This window comes from Hemiscyllium ocellatum, unplaced genomic scaffold (assembly GCF_020745735.1).
Source record: "Hemiscyllium ocellatum isolate sHemOce1 unplaced genomic scaffold, sHemOce1.pat.X.cur. scaffold_356_pat_ctg1, whole genome shotgun sequence".
Classification (NCBI taxonomy): Eukaryota; Metazoa; Chordata; class Chondrichthyes; order Orectolobiformes; family Hemiscylliidae; genus Hemiscyllium; species Hemiscyllium ocellatum.
Window position 1 is genome coordinate 143054 of NW_026868476.1, and position 23071 is coordinate 166124.

General features: G+C 44.2%; 1 non-coding gene across 1 annotated transcript; it reads right to left on the minus strand.

Annotated features, from left to right (window-relative positions):
* Positions 1-22841: 22841 nt before the first annotated feature.
* Positions 22842-22915, minus strand: trnai-aau (transfer RNA isoleucine (anticodon AAU)). Its single transcript has one exon. It is a non-coding gene; the product is annotated as a tRNA-Ile (tRNA).
* Between the last annotated feature and the right edge of the window lie 156 nt (positions 22916-23071).

The window sequence follows — 23071 nt, forward strand, 5'->3', positions numbered from 1 at the left end:
AGTGAATGAGTCATGTCACCTGGAGAGATCCTCTGGGGAATTGTGATAAAGTGCAGTTTAAAGAAATATAAAATTTTAAAGTGAATCACAGAAAGGACAAGCTACAACTAAAATCAAAAATTGCCAATTATATGAGTCTGAGAGGTGAACTGACCAAGTTAAACAAGCTAAACAGATTGAAACATGTGTGTGTGTAAATGGACAGTGGTAAACATTTGAAGGAACAGTGTAAATCACTCAACAAAAGGATATTCCATTGAAACAGACAAAACCTCAATAAGACACTCACACCCGTCCCTCACTCAGTACAAAATGGATCATATTAGATTATGAGACTGAGAAGATCATCAAAAATACTTAAAATTTAAAGTCTGGTTGAAGATTTGTAGCTCGGGTGTCCGTTGTTATGGTTCTGTTCGCCGAGCTGCAAGTTTTTGCTGCAAACGTTTCGTTCCCTGGCTAGGGAACATCATCAGTGCTATTGGAGCCTCCTGTGAAGCGCTGCTTGGATGTTTCTTCAGGTATTTTTAGTGGTTTGTTCTTGCCGCTTCCGGGTGTCAGTTTCAGCTGTAGTAGCTAGAAGCGGCAAGAACAAACCACTATAAATACCGGAAGAAACATCAAAGCAGCGCTTCACAGGAGGCTCCAATAGCACTGATGATGTTCCCTAGCCAGGGAACGAAACGTTTGCAGCAAAAACTTGCAGCTCGGCGAACAGAACCACAACAAGTACTTAAAATCCTGAAGTGCGAGAGTGTTTTAGGAGTAAGTTTTAAAGAGGTTGCAAAGGGTCTGTTAGCAGGAGGAGGGCAGTTGGAAGAGGAATCCCTGTGAGGGTATAATGTCACAATAGGAACAGGGAGAGGTGAAGGTGCTGGAGGTGGTGAGAGTGTTACAGAGATGGTCAGGGCCTGAAGAGTGTTTCAAACTAAGTACGGGTTGTTGCAGCTGGAGGGGTTTGAAGAGGTAGGGAGGGACATATGTATTTTATTTATTCATTTATGGGATGTGGATGTCAGTGCCTGGACTAGCATTCTTTGACCCCACTTTTACTTACCCAGAGGACAGCTCAGAGTCAGCCCTCTTGCTGTGGGTCAGGAGTCACATGTTGGCCAGACCAGCTGAGAATGTTTGTTGTCCTTCCCTAAAGCAGGTAAGTGAACCTGATGAATTTTTCCTACTGATCAGCAATGCATTTATGGTGGCCTCGCCAATGTCTTGTACAGATACATGACATCCCAGCTCCTACTTTCAATATCCTGCCCAATGAAGGTAACCATCCCAAACGCCTACTTCACCAGCCAGCCTGCCTGTGATGCAACTTTCAAAGAACTGTGCACCTGCATCCCTGTGTCTCTGACTGACAACACCACCCAGGGCACAAACATTAGCTGTACAAGTCCCACCCTGGTTTGTTTCACCAAATGGAACACTTCACATTTATCTAATTAAACTCTATCTGCTATTCTTCAGCCCACTCTCCCAGCAGTACTGTTAATCTTGTATCATAGATTACCTTCTTCACTATCCACATTACCACCAATTCCAGTGTCACCCAATCACCTTACTTACCAGGAAACCAATATTCCCATCCAAACCATTTACCCAAATGACAAACAACAGGGGACCCACTGAACCGCTGTTCACATGCTTCCCTTCAGAAAAACAACATGTCTCCCATCACCGTCTGTCTCCAACCATGAAGCCCAATTTTGTATCCAGTTGACTCGCTCCTCCTAAAGGCCATATTCTTTTACACTGATCTAAGCTTATTACCCCATTTAACATACTAACACAGAATAGTACAGAACAAGATGCTTCGGCAATGATGCCATGTCAACCTTTTATCCGACTGTAAGACCAAACTAACTTCCATATCCTTGATTTTACTATCATCCATATGCCTATCCAAGAGTCTATTAAATATCCCGGAAGGATCTAATTTTACTACCACCATTGTCAGTGCATTCCAACCACCTATCATTCTCTATCCTTTTATCAATCCTCCATTCACCTTAAAGTTACACCCCTTGTAATAGCCATTTATGCCATAGGAGATAAAGTCTCTCACTATTCACTCTCTCTGTGCCTCTCATCATCTTGTTCACCTCTACCACGTCGTCCCACCCCTTTCTTCACACCAATGAGAAAAGCCTTAGCTCCCTCAATCTTTCTTCATAAGAAATGCCATCCATTCCAGGCAGCATCCTGATAAATCTCCTGTCATCCGTCCTGCAAAGAGGAGACCAGAACGGAACACAATATTCCAAGTGTAGTCTCACCAGGATGCTATAAAGATGCAAAAAAACCTTCCCTTGATAACGAAAGCCAACACAACATATGCATTTTAACAACCCTATCAACGTGCGTGGTGATTTTGAGGGATCTATGGACATGGACCCCTTAATCTCTCTGATCTCCACACTGCCAAGCATTCTGCCTTCCGCCCTGAATTCTGTATTCAAATTCCACCTTCCAGAATAAATCACTTCACACTTTTCCAGCTTGAACTCCATCTGCCACTTCCAGCCCAGCTCTGCATCCTGTCAATGTCCCATTGAAACCTACAACAGCCCTCCACATTACCCACCACTCCACCAGATTGGGAAACTTACTAAACCACTCTCTAACATCCACATCCAAGTCACTTATAAAAATCACAGAGAGCAGAGTCCCAGAGCCGACTGTTACAGAACCCCACTGGTCACTGAGCTCCAGGCTCAATACTGTCCATTTACTGCCATACTCTGACTTTTCTGGGCCATCCAATCCTGTATCCAAACAGACAGATTTCCCTGTATCCCACACCTCCTTATTTTCTGAGTGAGCTTCAACATATTCTGCCATATCGTCAAAGAATTCAAAAAGATTTGTGAGGCATGACCTGCCCTTCACAAACGCATGCCGACAGTCTAAAAGTTAACTACGGTTTTCCACGTAGTCATATATTCTGTCTGTCAGAGTCCTCTCCAATAATCTGCACACCACAGACATTAGACCAAATCTGTAATTCCCAGGATTCTACCTCCGTAACATGGCCCGGACTCCACAAATCTTCCCTCCTCTGCCACATTCCTCAAAAGGGCACTGGAAGGTGGTGGGGGTTACAGAGATAGGGAGGGATATCAGGACAGGAGGATTTTGCAGACATTATGAGATTTGCAGTGCCAAAAGTAAGATTCAGTAATTGTGAGGTTACATGTTTATGAACGCATTTGAGGGGGGAGGTAGGGAGGATTGCAGAGAAATGAAAGGTTTCACAGTTCAGGTGTTTTGTTAGGACTGCAAGAGGTTACTGAGTTGGGGAAGGTTTAAGCACTGGTGGATTTTACATAAACATGATTTTTATTGCAATGGCAGGACCAGGATTCAGGAAGCTGGAGAGTATGGGGTCTGAACGAGGTTACACAAATGGGAAGAGTTGTCAGGAGTGGAGGTGTTTACAGAGACAGCAATGGTCTGATCTGGAGCAGAGGACCCAGATTGGGAGGGATGTCTGGACTGCAAGTGGTTTTACAGGGAGGGAGGACCATAGAGCCACAGGAGGTTACAGAAATGTGGAGAGCTGTAGGGCCTGCAGGAGTTCATGGAGATGTGGAGGTTGGGAGGGATGGATCAATTTACAGAGATAAGAATAGTGGTAGGAGAGTGCTGATTTATAGAGACAGTGACTATTTAGGGAATGGAACAGATTACAGAGATAATGTAGGTAGTATAGATTGGAAGAAAAACCACACATATGGAGAGTAGTCGGGACGGAACGGGTTTAGAGATATCGAAATTCTTAGGTTCTGGTGTTATTTCGACATGGAGGATGTGGAATCGGACAGATTTCCCTGGGGATGAGAACAGCAATTTTGATTGGAGACAGTTACACAGATAAAGGAGCATTAGTAATCTCCTCCAGTTTGGCCTAAGTGGGAAAGGGTTGTAGGGGAGGTTGTTGTTCACACAGATAGGGGTGTAAGAGCTGGAGAAGGTTATGCAGATGAGTAGATGGGTGGAAATACTGGATGGGTGATAGTGATGAGAGCATTTTACACAGATTGCAGGTCCTTTAGGAACTTGATTGGAACAGTCACAGGGACTGGAGTGGGTTCGACAGATCGGAGTATGGCAGAGACCTAAGAAGATGATAGGGTCTCCACAGATCGATTGTGTCTTTAGGGCTGGAAGAGGTTCGGTAGATACGGAAACCTTAAACCTAATGTATACCATCTTCATTTGCCAGACCAGAGCCTCAATATCCCTCATCAGCCGGGGATCCCCAAACCTGCCATTTTCCCTTCACCCTAACAGAAACATACTGACCCTGGATTTTCAGTATTACACTTTTAAAAGCCTCCTATTTTCCAGTCATTTCTTTTCCTTCAAACAGAGTCACCCACTCAACCGCTGCTCGGTCCTGCTTCATGGCCCCAAAACGGGCTGTGTTCCAGCAAAGCTCCTTAACCTGTGGACCTCTCCTATCGTTTTCTGTAGTTATGTTCAAACTAATACCATTGCGGTCACTGGACCCAAAGTGCTCTCCAACTGACAGTTCAGTCACTTCCTCATCTCATGTTCTCTGGGGAGATCCAATGTTGCGCCCACCTGAGTAGAGTAGGACCATCTACATATTGGTCAAGGAAACTTTCTTGGTCCCATATCTCAAATTGTTACCCATATGGGTCTTTTATTCTCTGAGTGCACAAGTCAATCCAGGGGAAATTCAAACGTCCAATCAATACTACTCTCTTATTCCTTCAGCTATCTACAATCTCTCTACACATCTGCTCTTCTCATACCGGCTGGCTATTTGCGAGTCTGTAACACAGTCCCAACAAAGTGACCGCTGCCTTCTTCTTTCTAACTTCTAACCATATGGCCTCATTTGATGACTTTTTAGGATTATCCTCTCTGACCACTGTTGTTATGTTGTCTCTTATCTAAAGGGCAACTCCCCATCCTCATTTACTTGTCTTTCTCTCACACTTGTACCTTCTGTATCCTGGAACACTGAGCTGCCAGTCCTACCCTTCTCTCAGCCATGTTTCTGTTATGGTTATACTATCCCAGTCCCCAGAGCCGATTCATGCTCTGAGCTCACCTGCCTTACCAGTCAGGCCTCATGTGTCAAAATAAATGTCCTTTAAACCAAAAGTCTTTTCCCTCCCTTGACTGTGCCCCTGGGTATCCCGAATAGGAAACTTGCTCTCGGTGGCTGGTATATTTTCCTCTGACTGGCTGATAGTCTCTCTCTTTTTCAGAATCCCAATCGCTTGGCAAACCAGGTTAAGCCCTCCAGGTAACACTAGCAAATCTCCCTCCCAGGTTGCTAGCACCCCTCTGGTTCAAGTCTAACCCGTCCATTTGTCTAGGTCACCTCTACTGCAGAAGAGATCCCAATCATCCAAAACGTAAACACCTTCCCCCTCCACCAGCTCCTGAGGCACTCATTCATCAGCTTATCTTTCTATTTCCGTATTCACTGGCGAGTGGCACTGGGAGTAATCTGGAGCTCACTGCCCTTGTCATCCTGCTTTTTAATTTCTTACCCAACTCCCAATACTCACTTGATCACAACACACCTAACTGTATCTATGTCATGTGTACTGATATGCACAATCACTGGGTGTTTGCCCTCCACCTGGAGAAAAGGGCAAAATCTGACCTCCCCTTGGGAAACAAGGTAGGGAAAGGGACTGAGGTGTTAGTTGGGGAGCACTTTGACAAAGTGAGCACAACTATATTAGTTTGAAAACAGTTATGGAAAAGGACAGGCCTGGCCCAGAAGTGAAACATCAAAATTGGCCTGCCCCAATCCAGAAGGTATTGGTCAAGAACTTTTAACAGTTGATTGTGGAGACTATTTGCAGGTAAATGGACCTCAGACAGGTGGGAAACTTTCAAAAGAAAGATAAAATGAGAGTTCAGGGTGAGGATACTTCTGTTAGTGTGAAGGACAATGCTGATTACAAGTAGAAAATTCTGGATGACTGGGGTTACTGAGGTTCTGATCAAGAAAAAGGCTTTCCATGTCATATATGGCCAGCTGGATTCCTCGAAGAACATTGTGGGTGCAGTAATACACTGAAGAGGGAGAGCAGGAAGGCAAACAGGAGACCTGAGAAAACTTTGGCTGGTAATGCTGAGGAAACTCCAAAGGGATTCTTCATGAATACTAACGAGAGAAGATTAACTAGGCACAGAATGTGTCCCCTTGAAGATCAATGGGATAATCCATGTGTGGAACCACAGTAGATGGGTGAGATCCTTAACGAAAATTTCACATCAGAACTGAAAGACTGGGGTAGTCAGGGAAATAAATTCTTCAAAAGACTCTGCATATCAGAACAAGAGTTGCTGGAGATTTTAAAATGCGCAAAGAATAGACAGATCCCTGGAGCTAATCATGTATATCTGAGGACATTGGGGGTAACTTAGGAAGAAGTGCCCCTTAAAGAGGTATTTATATCAGTGACAGCCACGGGGGATGACCTGGAAACCTGTTCAAGTAGTGTCTCACAAACTTGACTGAGTTTGTTGAATAGGTGACTAAGAACCTAGATGATAACAGAACAGGAGACTTTGTCTATACTGACCACAGCAATGCCTTGGACAGGGTTTACCATGGAACACTGGTTAGTAAGGTTAGATTACATGGGAGCAGGGAGAGCTATCCAACTGGATACAAAATTGGCTTGACAGTAGGAGAAAGAGGGTGGTGGGAGAGGCTTGCTGTGCAGACTACGGGCCTATCACTAGCGGTGTGCAAAAAGGAACAGTATCAAATCCACTATTATGCATCATTTACAGAAATTATTTCGGTAAGAGCATAGGAGTCATTGTTAGTAAGTTTGTTGATGAAAGTCCGGATAGAACACGGGTTATTGTGCGCAGGGAATATAGTTATCGAGGGGATCTCGAACAACAGCCAGTGGGCCAAGGAATGAAAGATGGAGTTGAATTCAGGTGCTGGATTTTGTTAAAACAAACTATGGAGGACTAACACTTTTAATGGTCGGACACTGGGCAGTGTTGGCGAACAGAGAGAAAGACCAAGGAGTACAGTTACATTGTTCCTTGGATGTGGCATCACACGCGGACAGGGTGGGGAAAGGGCATTTAGCAGACTTACTCTCATAGGTCACAGCAAAGACTACATGAGTTGGTACATCATGATAAGGCTATATAAGGCATTGCTGGGTACAGTTGGAGTATTGCATAGAATTCTGATCCTCCTGCTTTAGGAAGCATTTCCTGAAACTGTAAATGGAGCAAAGATTGACGAAGATGTTACTGATACTGGAGGGTTTGACAGAAACTGAGAGGCTGGATAAGTTGGAAAGTGACATAGGGAGATGAGTTAGAATTGACGTTTTAGGTTAATGAGAATGCAAGGAAATTCTACAGCACACAAGTACAAAAACAACTAGCGAGACACTAGGGCCGCGCAAATATCAATAAGGCCATCCATGAGTGGTATCACAGAAGATGGGTGAGACCCTAAATGACCATTTAATGTCAGAAATTACTGCGGACAAGTCAGTTAAAGACAGAGTGATGGCTTGACAAGAGTTCCATTTACAGAAGAGGTGGTGCTGGAGGTCTTAGAACACAAAGGTAGAGAAAGCACTACGTCCTGAACATGTGTATCCCAGTACATTGTGGCAAAGTAGTGGCAGAGACCCGAGCAGAACTATTTGTATCATTGTCTACGAGGAACAGAGGTAAGGTGATTCGCCACGTCTTTACCCCAGGGTAGTGAAGTCCATAACTAGATTGGATCGAAGTGCTGAAGTAGGAGGTGTTAGCAATTCTGCAAAGTCTAAAAATAGATAAGTCCCCAGGGCTGGATGTGATTTATCCTCGGATTCTCTGGGAATCCAGGAAGGAGATTGCCATGCTTTTGGCTTTGATGTTTCTGTCGTCATTGTTTACAGGAATAATGCCAGAAGGCTGGAGAAGAGCAAATTTTGTCCCCCTAGAATAGATTACTTGCAGTGTGGAAACAGGCCCTTCGGCTCAATAAGTCCACACCGACCCTCTGATGAGCAACCCACCCAGACCCATCCCCTTACATTTGTCCCTTCACCTAACACTATGGGCAATTTAGCATGGCCAATTCAATTAAACTGCACATTTTGTACTGTGGGAGGAAATCGGAACACCTGGAGCAAACCCACACAGACACGGGGAGAATGTGCAAACTCCACACAGACAGTTAGCTGAGGCAAGAATTGAAGTCGGGTCTCTGGTGCTGTGAGGCAGCAGTACTAACTGCTGCGCCACCGTGCCACCCCAAGCAGGGGAGTGGAGACCATCCTGGTAGTTATAGACGTAAGAGCCTTAACTTGATTCTGGCTAATGTGTTGGAAAGGCTTGTAAGGGATAGGATTTATATTCATCTGGAGATGAGTAAGTTGATTAGGGATAGTCAACACGATTTTGTGAAGGGTAGGTCGTACCTCAAAAACCTGATTGAGGTCTTTAAGAAGGAGAATCAAGACAGAGTTGGATGAGAGTAAAGCGGTTGATGTGGTGTATATGTATTTCAGTAAGGCGTTTGTTAAGGTTCCCCATGTTAGGCTATTGCCGATAATACGGAGGCATGGGGTTGTGGGTGATTAAATAGTTTGGATCATTAATTGGCTCACTGAAAGAAGACAGAGGGTAGTGATTAATGAGAAGATTGATCCTGGAGTTCAGTACTATTAGATACTAACAGAATGTGTTTTGTGTCCACTGTTGCTGTCATTTACATAAATGACCGAATGAGGGCATTGAAGGATGGGTTAGTAAATTTGCAGAAGACACTAAGGTTGGTAGAGATGTGGATATTGACGAAAGATGTTGTAGGTTACAGAAAGGTATAGATAATCTGCACACCTGGACTGAAAGTTCGCAAATGGAGTTTAATGTGGAAAGGCGTGAGGCGAATCACTCTGGAGGGAGTAACAGGAATACAGAGTACTGGGATAATAGTAAGATTGTTGGTAGTGTAGATGAACAGACAGATCTCTATGTCCATGTACATAGATCGTTGCAAGTTGCCACCCAGGTTTAAGGAGCATTTCAGTGTGTGAGCTTGTATTGGTAGAGGGATTGAGTTCCGGAACCATTAGATCATACTAAACCTGTACAAAAATCTGGCGTGGCCACATTTGTTCAGGTCATTGCATTACAGAATGGATGTGTAAGCTTTGGAAATGATTCAGAGGAGATTTACTAGGAAGTTACCTGGCATGGAGGGAAGGTCTTATGTGGAAAGGCTGAGGGAATTTAAGATGCTTTTGTTCAAGAGAATGTGTTTGAGGTCAATTAATTGAGATATATAAGATAATTGGCAGGAGAGATGGATTGGACAGTGGGAGCCTTTTCTCTTGGATGGCGATGCCTAGCACGAGGAGAGATAGCTTTAAATTGAGGCAGATATTAATCTTAATAAATAGATATGGGATAGATGCCAGCGGTAGGTTCTTTACTCAGAATAATCGGTGCCAACTTTAAAGGTATTTAAACGGTCTTTCTGTGGGCAAATGGACAGGAATTGGAATGGAGTTCATTCGATTGGCTTCAACTTTGGTCTACAGGTTGGCGCAAAATCGAAGGCAGAGGGGGCTGTATTGCGCTGTCATGTTCTGTGTTCTAGTGGGCATAAATATGAGATGGGAGTGGAAATAGATAAAAGAAATTTTAGGAGAAAAGTTTCTACACAGAGGATGGTGCAGTTATGGAATAAGCCACTAGAATGAGCTTTCTAGGGGAAATGGTAGAGAAAAGTACAATTACAACATGTAAAAGTTGGGCAGGTACATGGGGAGGAGAAGGTTTGAAGGGATACGGGTCAAATACAGTGAAACGCAACTCGTTCATGGACTCTGGTCAGCATGGACTGGTTGGGTTGAAGGAACAGTTTCCGTGCTGCATGCCTCTGTCTCCATTTATTGGAGGAGGAGACTACCGAGATAAGGAATGTTGTAAACAGTGAACCAAGTTACAGCGATAGGGATGGTAGTCCGGAATGCAGTACATTTCAAATATGTGGAGGGACTATTGGGCTAGGAGGAGGTTACAGAGATAGGAACTGTTATAGGAGTTACAAATTATTGAAGACATAGAGATCTGGAAAATCTGGAGAGAGAGAGAGAGAGAGAGAGAGACAGCAACAGAGACAAAGACAGAGAGACAGAGAGAAAGCGAGATCAAGAGCAAGAACGAGATACTATGTGATATCACTAGAGTCCTGGAAGATATCAGGAACACATCATTGTGTTGGAAGAATAGGTTTTGCTTCATGATGCATTGGTATAACTGGTTAGGAATAAGCAACCTGTGAGTAGGTGAAGTGATGGCCTCGTGGTATCATGGATAGAGCATGTATCCCAAACCTCAGCTAATGTTCAAGGGATGCAGGCTGGAATCCCACCATCAGAAACGGTGGAATTTGAAATCAATAATTTTAAAAATAGTAATTAACAATCCACAAATAATTGTGAGACCATTGCTGATGGACAAAAAACCCAAACACTTGTCCTTTCGAGAATGATATCTGCCCATCCTCACGTGGTCTGCACGACGTACCCACAGCAAAGTGTTTGCTTCTCAAGGACCCTTTGAAATGGCCAGCAAACTACTCAGCTCAAGGGCAGCTAGGTCTGGGCAAGAAAGGCTGGTCAACCAGAGATACCTACAACCCATACCTGATTTAAAAAAATAATCTATTCGGATGGTCATACTGGAACCGTGCTGGGACCAGTGTCCTGGCCAATCATGTTGGTATGTTTATGGACAGAGCTTTCAACTAACAGAGAGGAGGCAGGGATAGGGTTCAGGTGAAAGAGCTTTCCAAATCCAAAGAGAAAAGTGTAGCATCAGAACACAATGGCAATGTGGCTGAAGACAAGCAATAAAGAACAGGATGGGGCAGAGTTGAACTAAAATTGTACATTAGTGAATAGCTTCGTGACGGAAAATTGTGGGAACGAGTAAGTTATGTTTTATTTTGAATACAGAACGTCGCTTCAACGTCGACGGAGTTAAGACTCAGATAAAAGAGATTTAGACAACAGAGAGACATGGATACAGGGTGAACAAAAATATTCAATTGGTTCACAATCTTGTGCAAACTCAGGCAAAATGGGTAACACTAACAATAATGGATAACAAAGGCGAAAGCATCTCACCACAGATCATGAAGTAGAGTCTATCTGAATGTAAATACTGGCTACTACGTGCCAAGGACACAAGCAGCAGAGCAGTTTTAGCCAACGAACAGTATTCCATTGCTCATCACTGCATTAAACAGGAACTCATTGATTGTTAACAAAGGCTGGGGGATAATTCAGTGAAACTTCAATTTTCGTATAATCTTGTCAATCACACTAACAACAGTGATATTGGAAGTGGGGTTGGGAGATTTCTTTCAGTGTTTCTTTCATAACAGATTGTGCAACTGGCTAGGGATGTAACTATGTCAGACCGACCGTTGTGTGCTGGAACTGAGTGACTGAGTAATGTCACCTGGTGAGATCCTCTGGGAAATGGTGGTAAAGTGCAGTTTAAAGGAATTTAAACTTTTAAAGTGAATCACAGAAAGGACAAATTACACCTAGAAACAAAAATAGCCAGATACATGAGGTTGAGAGGAGAACTGACCAAGATAAACAATCTAAACAAACTGAAAAATGTGTCTGTAAATGAACAATGGAAAACATTTGAGGGACAGTGAAAAATACTCAACAAAAGGACATTCCATTGAAACATGAAACCTCAGCAAGAAATTCCCACCCATCCCTCACTCAGAGCAAAATGGATCATATTAGATTATGAGGCTAAGACGATCACCAAAAACGTCTTAACATCATGAAGTAAGAGAATATTTGAGGAGTAAGTGGTAAAGGGATTGCAAAGGGTCTGCTAGCAGGAGGAGGGCATTTTGAATGGGAATCATGATCAGGGTTTAATGATGCGACAGGAACAGGGAGAAGTGAAGTTGCTGGAGGTGGTGAGAGTGTGACAGAGAGTGGTTCGGGTCTGAACCGTGTTACAAAGCCAGTACAGATTCCTGAAGATGGAGGGGTTTGCAGAGATAGGGAGGGACACGTGTATTTTAATTTATACATTGATGGGATGTGGGTGTCACTGATTGGACCAGCATTCCTTGTCCCACTGCGAATTGCCCAGAGATAGCACAGGATCAGCCATATTGCTGTGGGTCTGGAGTCACATGTTAGCCAGACCAGGTTAGAATGTCAGATATCCTTCACTAAAGGAGGTAAGTGAACCTGATGAGTTCTTCCTACATATCAGCAATGCTTTTACGGTGACCTCTTGTACAGATGTAACATGGTGAAAACAAGGGCAGCAGATGCTGGAAACCAGAGTCTAGATAATCGTGGTACTGGAAAAGCACAGCAGGTCAGGCAGCATCTTGACATCCCAGCTCTTACTCTCAATGCTCTGCCCAAAGAAGGTAACCATCCCAAATGCCTGTTTCACCAGCCTGTCTACCTGTGACACCACTTTCAAAGAACTGTGTACCTCATCCATGTGTCTCTGACTGACAACAGTATCCAAGACCCGAACATTAACTTTACAACCCACTCTGGGTTATTTTACCAAAATGGAACATTTTGCATTTATCTAATTAAACTCCATCTGCTATTCTTCAGCCCACTATCCCAGCAGTATTTTTCATCCTGTTGAACCACAGACAGCCTTCTTCACTGTCCATTTAACCACCAATTATCCAGTTTACCATACAGAACATAGAACACAGAAAGTACAGCACAAGACCCTTCGGCCATGATGCCATACCAACCTTTTACCCGACAGTAAGATCAAACTAACCTACACACCCTTCATTTTACTATAATTCACGTGCTTAACCTAGATTCTATCAAATGCACCATTACACCCATCGACCACTCTCTGTGTAAAGAACCTCGATCTGAAATCTCCCCATACACATCCTCCAATCACCTTAAAATTATGCCCCCTTGTACCATGCATGCCATGGGATAAAGCAGTTTCTCACTATTCACTATCTCTGCCTCACACCCTCTTATTCACCTATACCAATTCGTCCCTCAACCCTTCTTCACCCCCAATGAGAACAGCCTAAGCTCACTCAACCTTTCTTCATAAAACATGCTCTCCAGTCCAGGCAACATCCTGGTAAATCTCCTCTTCACCTTCTCTGAAGCTTCCACGTCCTTCCTGTAATAAGGGGATCTGAACTGAACATAATATTCTCAGTGGCGTCAAATTAGGGCTCTCTAGAACCGCAGAATAACCTCATGGCTTTAAAACTCAATCCCCCAGCTAATGAAAGCCAATAAAACATATTCCGTCTGAACAACGTTACCAGCTTGGGTGGCAAATTTGACAGATATCTGGTCATGAAATCCAAGATCGATCTGTTCCTCCACACTATCCAGTATTCTGTATTTATCCCCGTATTTGGCAAAATGAATCACTTCACAATTTTCCAGATTTGACTTCATCTGCCACTTCTCAGCCCAACTCTACATCCTGTCAATGTCCCATTGCAACCTCCAACAGACTTCCACACTACTCACCACTCCGCCAACCTTCGTCTCATTGGCAAAGTTTCTATCCCACTCTTCCACTCACGCATCCAATTCATTCTTAAAGTCACAAAGAGCAGAGATCCTGTAACCTCTCCCTATATAAAACCACTGGTCACCGAGCTCCAGGATGAATGCTTTCCATCTGTCATCACCCTCTGTCTTCTATGGGCCAGGAATTCTTTATCCAGGCAGACAGGTTTCCCTGCATCCTAAGCTCTGTACTTTTTCAATGAGATATAAATGCATTTTGTCACATTCTCAAAGGGCTCACTAAGATTTGTGAGGCATGATCTGTCCCTTACAAGTCATGCTGACTCTCTGTAATCAAACTATGGTTTGCCAAGAAATCATGAATCCTGTCTCTCAGCGTCCTCTCCAATAATCTGCACATCACAAACAGAAGACTGACAGGTCTGTAGTTCCCAGGATTATCTCTACTCCCTTTCTTGAAAAACGTACGGCTGATTCACCTAACATGCTCATCTTCAATTGGTGCGTGGAAACCGAAGCACCTGTCGGGAACCCATGGAGAGAATGTGCAACCTCCACACAGACAGTCGCCTGGGCCTGGAATGGAATTCGCGTCCCTAGTGCTGTGAGGCAGCAGAGCAACCCACTGAGCCTCCGTGCTGGCCCATGTAACTCGCTAAAGCCCTGTTTCTGCTCCTTGGTTCCTCTTCATCTTGACGAGATGTTCTACATCCCTTGGAACCTTGTCAAATGCTTTGCTGAAGTCCATATAGACAACGTAGACTGCTCTGCCTTCATCTGTCGCTTGGCCAACTCCTCAAAGAGTCAATCCAGTTTGTGAAACATGGTTTCCCACTCACAAAGCTGACTATCTCTAATCAGCCTTGCCTTTCCAAATCCATGCAGCTCCTTTCCCACAGAATCTCCACCAAAAAGTTACCCAGCACTGGGCTCACGGGGTTGTAATTTCCTGCTGTTTCCTGCAACCCTGAAGTGATGGAACAGCATTAGCTGCCCTGCAGTCTTCTGGTAACTCATTGTGTCTGTTGATAATATAAATATCTCTGTTAGGGACACTGCAATCTCTTACCTAGCTTCCCACAATATTCTAGGATAGATCGAATGAGCTATTGCGGATTGATCTACCTTTACTTATTTTAAGATTCTTGCAATTTGTCTTCTCTGTTGAGGATTAGTGAGCGGCACGTTGGCACAGTGATGTGCAGTACTGCCTATCATCCCCAGAGACCCGGGTTCAATTCACCGCCTCAGGCGACTGAATGAGTGGGGTTTGTGCGGTGTCTGCGTGGGTTTCCTCCCACCATCCAAAGATGTGCGGGTCAGGTGAACTGGCCATGCTAAATTGTCCGTAGTGTTAGGTTAGGGGTATGGGTGGGTTGCGCTTCGGAGGGTTGGTGTGGACTTGTTGGGTCGAAGGGCCTGTTTCCACACTGTAAGTAATCTAATCTAATCTCCTTACAATTCACCAAGACATAGCTATTTATTTCGCCGAGCTTCCATGTCTTTCTTCACATTAAATTCTGACAACACTACTTTGTCAAATTTCTCAATCACCTTCTGATAGTTAAGGTGCCCTTTTCTCTACCAAGTTAAACGATAGCCCTTCTTGAAACTTGTGTAAATGTTTCCGAAAATTCAAATAAACCGTATCCTTGGCACAGCCACTCCTACAACCGTATCTATTCTTCCATTTATACTCACAACAATAAAAATACAATCCAACAGGCTCAAAACCACGTTCACTTTTTATTAAATGCGTTTCTATTGACATACCCTTTCTAACACATTCCAGATCCCGACTGACTGTCAGGCTAACACGGTTTGGTTTCAGACTGATAGCAGAAAGGGTTATGGGGGTTCTTGTTTCTCAATCTGAAAAAGGTAGCTTACAGGGTCAACAGGTCATAGACGCTTTGGAAATTGGGAGGTTCATGGTCACTGAAGGACATTATGGAGATAGGCAGTAATGTGCGGACTGTATGAGATTATCGACGATAGAGAGTGCAGTGGTGACTGAAGGACATGATGGAGATAGGGAGTGATGTGGGGCCTGAAAGAGGGCAAAGAGATCTGGAGGGCTGTTGGGCCTGAAGGAGGTTGTACAGATCAGGAGGAGCATGGGGACTGAAGGAGATTACTCTGAATGGGAGGGTCGTCGGGTCTGGATGAGATTATGGAGATAGGGAGGGCCGTGGTGTATATTGGAGGTTATGGAGTTAGGGAGGTTTGCCGTGAATGATTCAGGGTACATAGATAGGAAGAGTAGTGGGGACTAAAGGAATTTATGGACATAGGGAGAGCTGTGGGGACTGAAGGAGGTTATATAGATCGTACGTTTATAGAGAAGAGCAGGTATCAACCATTTGACTACAGAGTCGGTCCCACCATTTAATATGATCAGGACTGATCATCTAACCCAGTACAGTATTCCTGCTTTCACACTTACTCTGATATTATAGTGACTACTGGCATTTAGTGATACAGCGGGCTGTAGTAACTGGGACGGGTGGTTGGGGTCGGGGGGGGGGGGATGTCTTACAGACATAGGGAGGTTTGCGGAAGCTGGAACAGGTGACATATACACTGAGGGTTTTAGGAATGGGAGGACTTTACAGGGATTTGGAGGAATGCACGAATGGGACGTGGTAACAATCACAGGGAGGATTTTGGGAGCTCGATCTGTAACGGGTACAGCTGAGAACAGAATTGAGTCAAACAGTGAGGGCGGGCAGGGACAAGGTAGGACTAATCAATTAAGCTGCATTTATTTTAATGCAAGGGGCCGAACAGGGAAGGCAGATGAACTCAGGGCATGGTTAGGAACATGGGACTGGGATCTCATAGCAATTGCAGAAACATTGCTCAGGGATGGGCAGGACTCGCAGCTTAATTTTCCAGGATACAAATGCTACAGGAAGGATAGAAAGGGAGGCAAGAGAGGAGTGGAAGTGACATTTTTGATCGGGGATAGCATTATAGCTGTGCTGTGGGAGGATATTCCCAGAAATGCATCCAGGGAAGTTATTTGGGTGGAACTGAGAAATAAGAAAGGGATGATCACCTTATTAGGATTGTATTACAGACGCCCCAATAGTCAAAGGGAATTTGCCAAACAAACTTGTAGGGAGACCTCAGCTATCTGTAAGAATAATAGCGTAGGTATGGTAGGGGATTTTAACTTTCAAAACATTGACTGGCACTGCCATAGTGTTAAAGGTTGAGATGGAGAGGAATTTCTTAAGTGTGTATAAGACAATTTTCTGATTAAGTATGTGGATATACCTACTAGAGAAGGTGCAAAACTTGACCGACTCTTAGGAAATAAGGCAGAGCAGGTGAGTGAGGTGATAGTGAGGGAGCACTTTGGGGCCAGCGACCATAATTCTATTTGTTTTAAAACAGTGATGGCAAAGGATAGACCAGATCTACAAGTCGATGTTCTAAGTTGGATAAAGGCCAATTTTGGAGATATTAGGCAAGAACTTTTGATAATTGATTGGAGGCAGATGTTCACAGGTAAAGGGACGGCTGGAAAATGCGAAGCCTTCAGAAATGAGATAAAAGAGTCCATAGAAGAATGTTCCTGTCAGAGTGAAAGCGAAGGCTAGTAAGTATAGGGAAATCTGGATGACTAAAGAAATTGGGTGTTTGGTTCAGAAAAAAGAAGGAAGCATATGTCAGGTATAGACAGGATAGATCGAGTGAATCCTGGGAAGAGTAAAAAGGAAGTAGGAGTACACTTAAGGGGAATTCAGGAGGGCAAAAGGCGGACATGAGATAGGTCTGACAAGTAGAATTAAGATGAATGCAAAGGGTTTTTACAAATATATTAAGGAAAAAAGGGTAACTAGGGAGAGAATAGGGCCCCACAAAGATCAGCAAGGCGGCCTTTGTGTGGAGCCGCAGAAAACGGGGGAGACACTAAATGAATATTTTGCATCAGTATTTACTGTCGAAAAGCATATGAAAGATATAGACTGCAGGGAAATAAATGGTGACATCTTGCAAAACATCCAGTTTAGAAGGGAGCAAGTGCTGGATGTCTTGAAACGGTTAAAGGCGAATAAATTCCCAAGAAATGATAAGGTGTAACCGAGAACTCTGTGGAAAGCTAGAGAGGTGATTGCTGGGCCTCTTGCTGAGGTATTTGTATCAATAGTAGTCACAGATGAAGTGCTAGAAAACAGGAGGTTGGCAAAAGTGGCGCCACTGTTTAAGAAGGGTGGTAAAGACAAGCCAGGGAACTATAGACCGGTGAGCTTAAACTCAGTGGTGGGCACGTTGTTGGAGGGAATCCTGAGGGACAAGATGCACATGTATTTGGAAAGGCAAGGACTGATTGGGAATAGTCGACATGGCTTTGTGCGTGGGAAATCATGTCTCACAAACTTGATTGAGTTTTTGGAAGAAGTAACAAAGAAGATTGAGGAGGGCAGATTGATAGATGTGATCTATATGGACTTTAGTGAGGCATTCGACAAGGTTCCCCATGGGAGCCTGATAAGCAAGATGGAATACAGGGAGAACTAGACATTTGGATACAGAGGTGGCTCAAAGGTAAAAGACAGAGAGTGGTGGTGGAGGGATGTTTATCAGACTGGAGATTGTGACCAGTGCAGAGACACAAGGATCACTGCTGGGCTCTCTACTGTTTGTCATTTACATAAATGATTTGGAGGCGAGCTTAAGAGATATAGTTAGTAAGTTTACAGATGACACCAAAATTGGAGGTGTAGTGAATAGCGAAGAGGGTTACAACAGGATCTGGACCAGATGGGCCATTGGACTAAGTGGAAGATGGAGTTTAATTCAAATAAATGTGAGGTGCTGCATTTTGTGAAAGCAAATCCTAGCAGGACTTATACTCGTAATGCTAAGGTCCTAGGGGGAGTTGCTGACCAAGAGACCTTGGAGTGCAAGTTCATAGCTCCTTGAAAGTGGAGTCGCAGGTAGATAGGATCGTGAAGGTGGCATTTGGTATGCTTTCCTTTGTTGGTCAGAGTATTGAGTACAGGAGTTGGGAGGTCATGTTGCGGCTGTACAGGGCATTGGTTAGGCCACTGTTGGAATATTTTGTGGCTTTCCGTTCTCCATCCTATCAGAAAGATTTTGTGAAACTTGAAAGGGTTCACAAAAGATTTACAAGGATGTTGGCAGAGTTGGAGGATTTGAGCTATAGGGAGAAGCTGAACAGGCTGGAGCAGTTTTCCCTGGTACTTCGGAGGCTGAGGGGTGACCTGACAGAGGTTTACAAAATTATGAGGGGCATGGATAGGATAAATAGACAAAAGTCTTTTCCGTGGGGTCAGAGAGTCCAGAACTAGACGGCATAGATTTAGTTTGAGAGGGGAAAGATAGAAAACAGACCTAAGGGGCAACTTTTTCACGTAGAGGATGGTACGTGTATGGAAACAGCTGCCAGAGGAAGTGGTGGAGAATGGTACAATTGCAACATTTAAGACGCATTTAGATGGGTATATGAATGGGAAGGGTTTGGAGGAATATCGGCTGGCTGCTGGCAGGTGGGATTAGATTGGGTTGGAATATCTGGTCGGCATGCACGGGTTGTACCTAAGGGTCTATTTCCGTGCTGTACATCTGTATGATTCTGTCACTCATGGAGGATATAGAAATAAGCTGTGCGGTTGCGTCTGGAGAAAATTAAGGGCATAAAGGTTTGTAGTTACCGAAGGAAATTACATCATTCGGGACCAACAGAGTTTACAGAGACTGCATGCGTTCCAGAGACAGGAAGAGTTCCTAGTCATCATTAGAAATGCAGAAACTAATTTATGAGAGAAGCAGGGTCACTCTGCTTTGTACCCAGAGACAAGGAGGCGTCTAACAGCTGGAGGAGGTTACTAAGGTAGAGAGCTTTTTTCTTGTCATGACGGGAAGGTTACAGAGGTCATGAACGTAGTAGGAGTTCAAAAATTTCACAAATACAGGGAGGTCTTTTTTCTGGTCTGGAAAGGACGACACAGACCGGGATGGCTTCAGGAACTGAAGAGTTGTTTTTCGTCCGTTAAGGAGAGATGTGACAGAACCCAGGATTAAAGGCAACAGCAGAAACTTGAAGAGTTGTGCTGGTAGTAGGAGCTGACAGGGATAAACAGGGTTGTTGGGGCTGATAGAGATAGGGGAAGGTGGTATCTATGAAACAGACAGTGGAGAAACTGACCGACATAGTGAGGGTTCTGTGGAACAGATGAATTTACAGACAAGGTGGTAATAATGAAGCCTGAGATTTTTGTCATATTCCTTGCGCAGCATTGTTCCGACATCATGTCCTCAGGTTCTGAATTAAAGCCCATGAACCACTCCCTGTGCTGCTGACTGCGTGAGTGATCTTACCGGCTGTAGGATTTACTGAAGGCTCCAGATCTCACTCTCCATCTGTCTCTGGATGACCAACCATCTTCAATGTGCTGATGGACGAGACAGGAATTGGGAATTCTGCTGAGTCAGTGACATCAAAAATACCTGCAGGAGACAGAGAAATAGACAGAATGGGAAATTATTCTAATGCAATCAAGGCAACACATAGAGAATGGCACTGAGTCCCACAGAGATCTGGAAAATCCCAATCTCAATCAATGGCCTGTGCAGTTGCTTCCCTCTGGTTTGGAGAATGTTGTTGGCCCAGGATCTGGAGTACCTGCAAGAGCGAGAGACACTGACAGAGGCAGTAATTAAACCCACACAGTGAGGGATATCACATGGAGAGAGACTGAGTGATATCAGCAGAGTGCAGGAATGTATCAGGATCACACAATAGTATCATCAGAAGTGGTTCTGACCAGTGAGCACTGCTACCAGTACTCAGGGAAGACTGAGCTATTTTATTGGAATAGGTTCCTCTGGTACCAAGATTATGCAGTGTGCTATAAACGGACACAGATGAGGAGGGGGACAGGTGTGAGGTGAATGGAAATTCGGAAGTCCAAAGAGAAAGGTTGAAATATTGGAACACCATGGAGATGTAGATGAAGACCAAAACAGAGAAACAGTAAGGGAGTGAGTTTAATTAAAATACGACATTGTCAAACAGATTTGTGACAGGAAATTAATGGTTAACATAAAGTACGTGCCATTTACGCCCCTCACAATTCCTCATACGCCACAAGTGACAACACTTCCGCCCCTCACATCATCGCTGATGTCACACACTCAGTGAATTCAGCGGCCCCCACTGCCGTGTTTGCCACCACGTCCACCCCCATCAACAACAATCACCTGCATTGTGCTGACACCCCCCAGGTCCCACTGTCAGCATCCCCGTCCCCAGAAACCTGAGGGGAACACCACCCTGCTCAAGACTCCACGCCCATTCCCCCTAACACCACACTCACTCCAGTTACAGGCTCGGTCTCTTCCCCAAGCTCCACACCACGCCAGATCCCAGCTCCCAGTCTTGGCGAGTTTTCACGATTCTCTCTGACCTCAACCAGAAGGAGGATGAATGACCAGTCCTCAGGAAAGGCCTCAACTTTATCACCCTCTGTCTAAGGGTTAATGAATTAAATACACGCCGTGACATCGAACACTTCTTCTGACGCCCACGAGCTTACTTTCACAATGGAGAGACTCGCCAACCGCCGAGGATCCCATTGCCCACCTCCAATGCACTCCATCCACCAGGAGACCCCGTGATGTCCTATTACCTGCCTACAATTTCTTCATTTCCAACTACCGCTGAGACATGAACCACCTCAAACTGGATATCCATGGTTTCTTTCTGCTCCCGACCGAGGCAGTTGCTTTGGTGTCAGCAACAGCGCAGAACACACTTGCACGTTTTGCTCAATATCACATATTTCTAATGCAATCTTCATTTGGTGGGGCAGTGCAGAACGAGAGGGTGCAAATCTGGTGTGGGAGGGTGAGATTCGAAAGGCAATGAGGAGCAACGGCTTCACGCAGAGGGTAGTGCGTGTCTGCAATAAGTTGCCAGACGAGCTGGTGATGACTGGTACAATTCCAATACTTTTAAGGAATTTGGACGTGTATTTGAATAGGAAGGCTTTAGAGAGACATGGGTCAAGTGCATGCAATCGCGGCTGGATCAGTTGAGGATATCTGTTCGGAATGGACGAGTTCGATCAAAAACTGTGTTTCCAGTGCTGTCCATATCTATTGGCTCTAAAATATTGCATGTGAAATGAGAAAAAAAATGAAAAAAATAATGAAGGAAAATTGTCGAAGTTGTTAAATTCAAACAACTTCAGATAATTTTATTTTCAATTATTTTAATTACCTTTTTTATTTGTGTTTCTTTCATTGTTCTGTACTTTTTATTTCTTGATTGTCTCCCTTTCTGTCGCTTTCCACTCTGTCAATACATTTTTCCTCTCCTCTTCCCGCTTTGCTACGCTTCTCCCCTGTTTTCCATTTAGTCTGCTTCACACATCCCCCACATATTTTGCCACATAGCACTGGCTTCAGCCTTGGTCATTCGCAGCTCCTAATCACCCTTTAATCTCTCCGTGCTCTGTCATTATCACCTTTGCATCTGGAGCCCTGACTCACCTTCTCTCAGCATGGTGTAAATAGCTCCCTAATTCTCCCCTTTTTTAATCTTTAACAAAGGGTCAGTTATACTCGAAACGTCAGCTCTTTTCTCTACTTGCAGATGGTGCCAGATCTGCTTAGATTTTCTAGCATTTTCTCTTTTGGTTTCAGATTCCAGCATCTGCCGTAATTCGCTTCCATAAATGGCTCTGTGATATTGCTGGGGATATGATAACTCCAGTGTCGATGCATAAGAGGTGAACAAGCGAATGAATTCCCTCTGGAAGTCGCGTGAAAAGTAGTAACAGAGATCCAGGAAAATAAGATGAACGAATCTTTGATTTCAATTGAAGCCTGACCTCTGGTTCTCCTCCGAGACTGTGCCAGGTCGACTTAATACTGCATATATTTCATGTTTTGCATTTCTTTGTGAAAACAATTGAGACTGATTGATTTGCTGCAGACAACATCCAAGAGTCATCATGGGTACGGCGATCGAGTTGTGCATCTATCCCTGTCAAATGTTTTATTGCGCTGGCGAGGCTTTCTGTTTGGTGATTTTATGGTTCACATTGTTTGGAAATACAGCAACGAAGCTGAGATCCGGCGTGGGACCAACGAGTTGCTGTTCCAAGACAGCGATGACTGGCTTTCGAATGAATACACATCTGAATCGATCATGTGACAAGTTCTTGCAGGAGGTGAAATTAAAAGCCGCTGCGAACTTGGGCACAGGGTAACTAACGACACAAGTACTTCACCTGGCCAGTGTGGGGATTGAACTCACGACCTTGGCGTTATTAGCACCACGCTCTAACCAGCTGAGCTAACCGACCAACGCAGCCGAACTCCCAAAGCAAATGCCTACATTGCCCGTGCTCACAATCAAGGCGTCTATTCATTTTTTGATTTGATATCGATCGCCCGCTCGTCTGAGGTATTTCCTTTCGTTGCAAAACTTTTCAACAAAAAAATAGCATTGACTTTTCCGA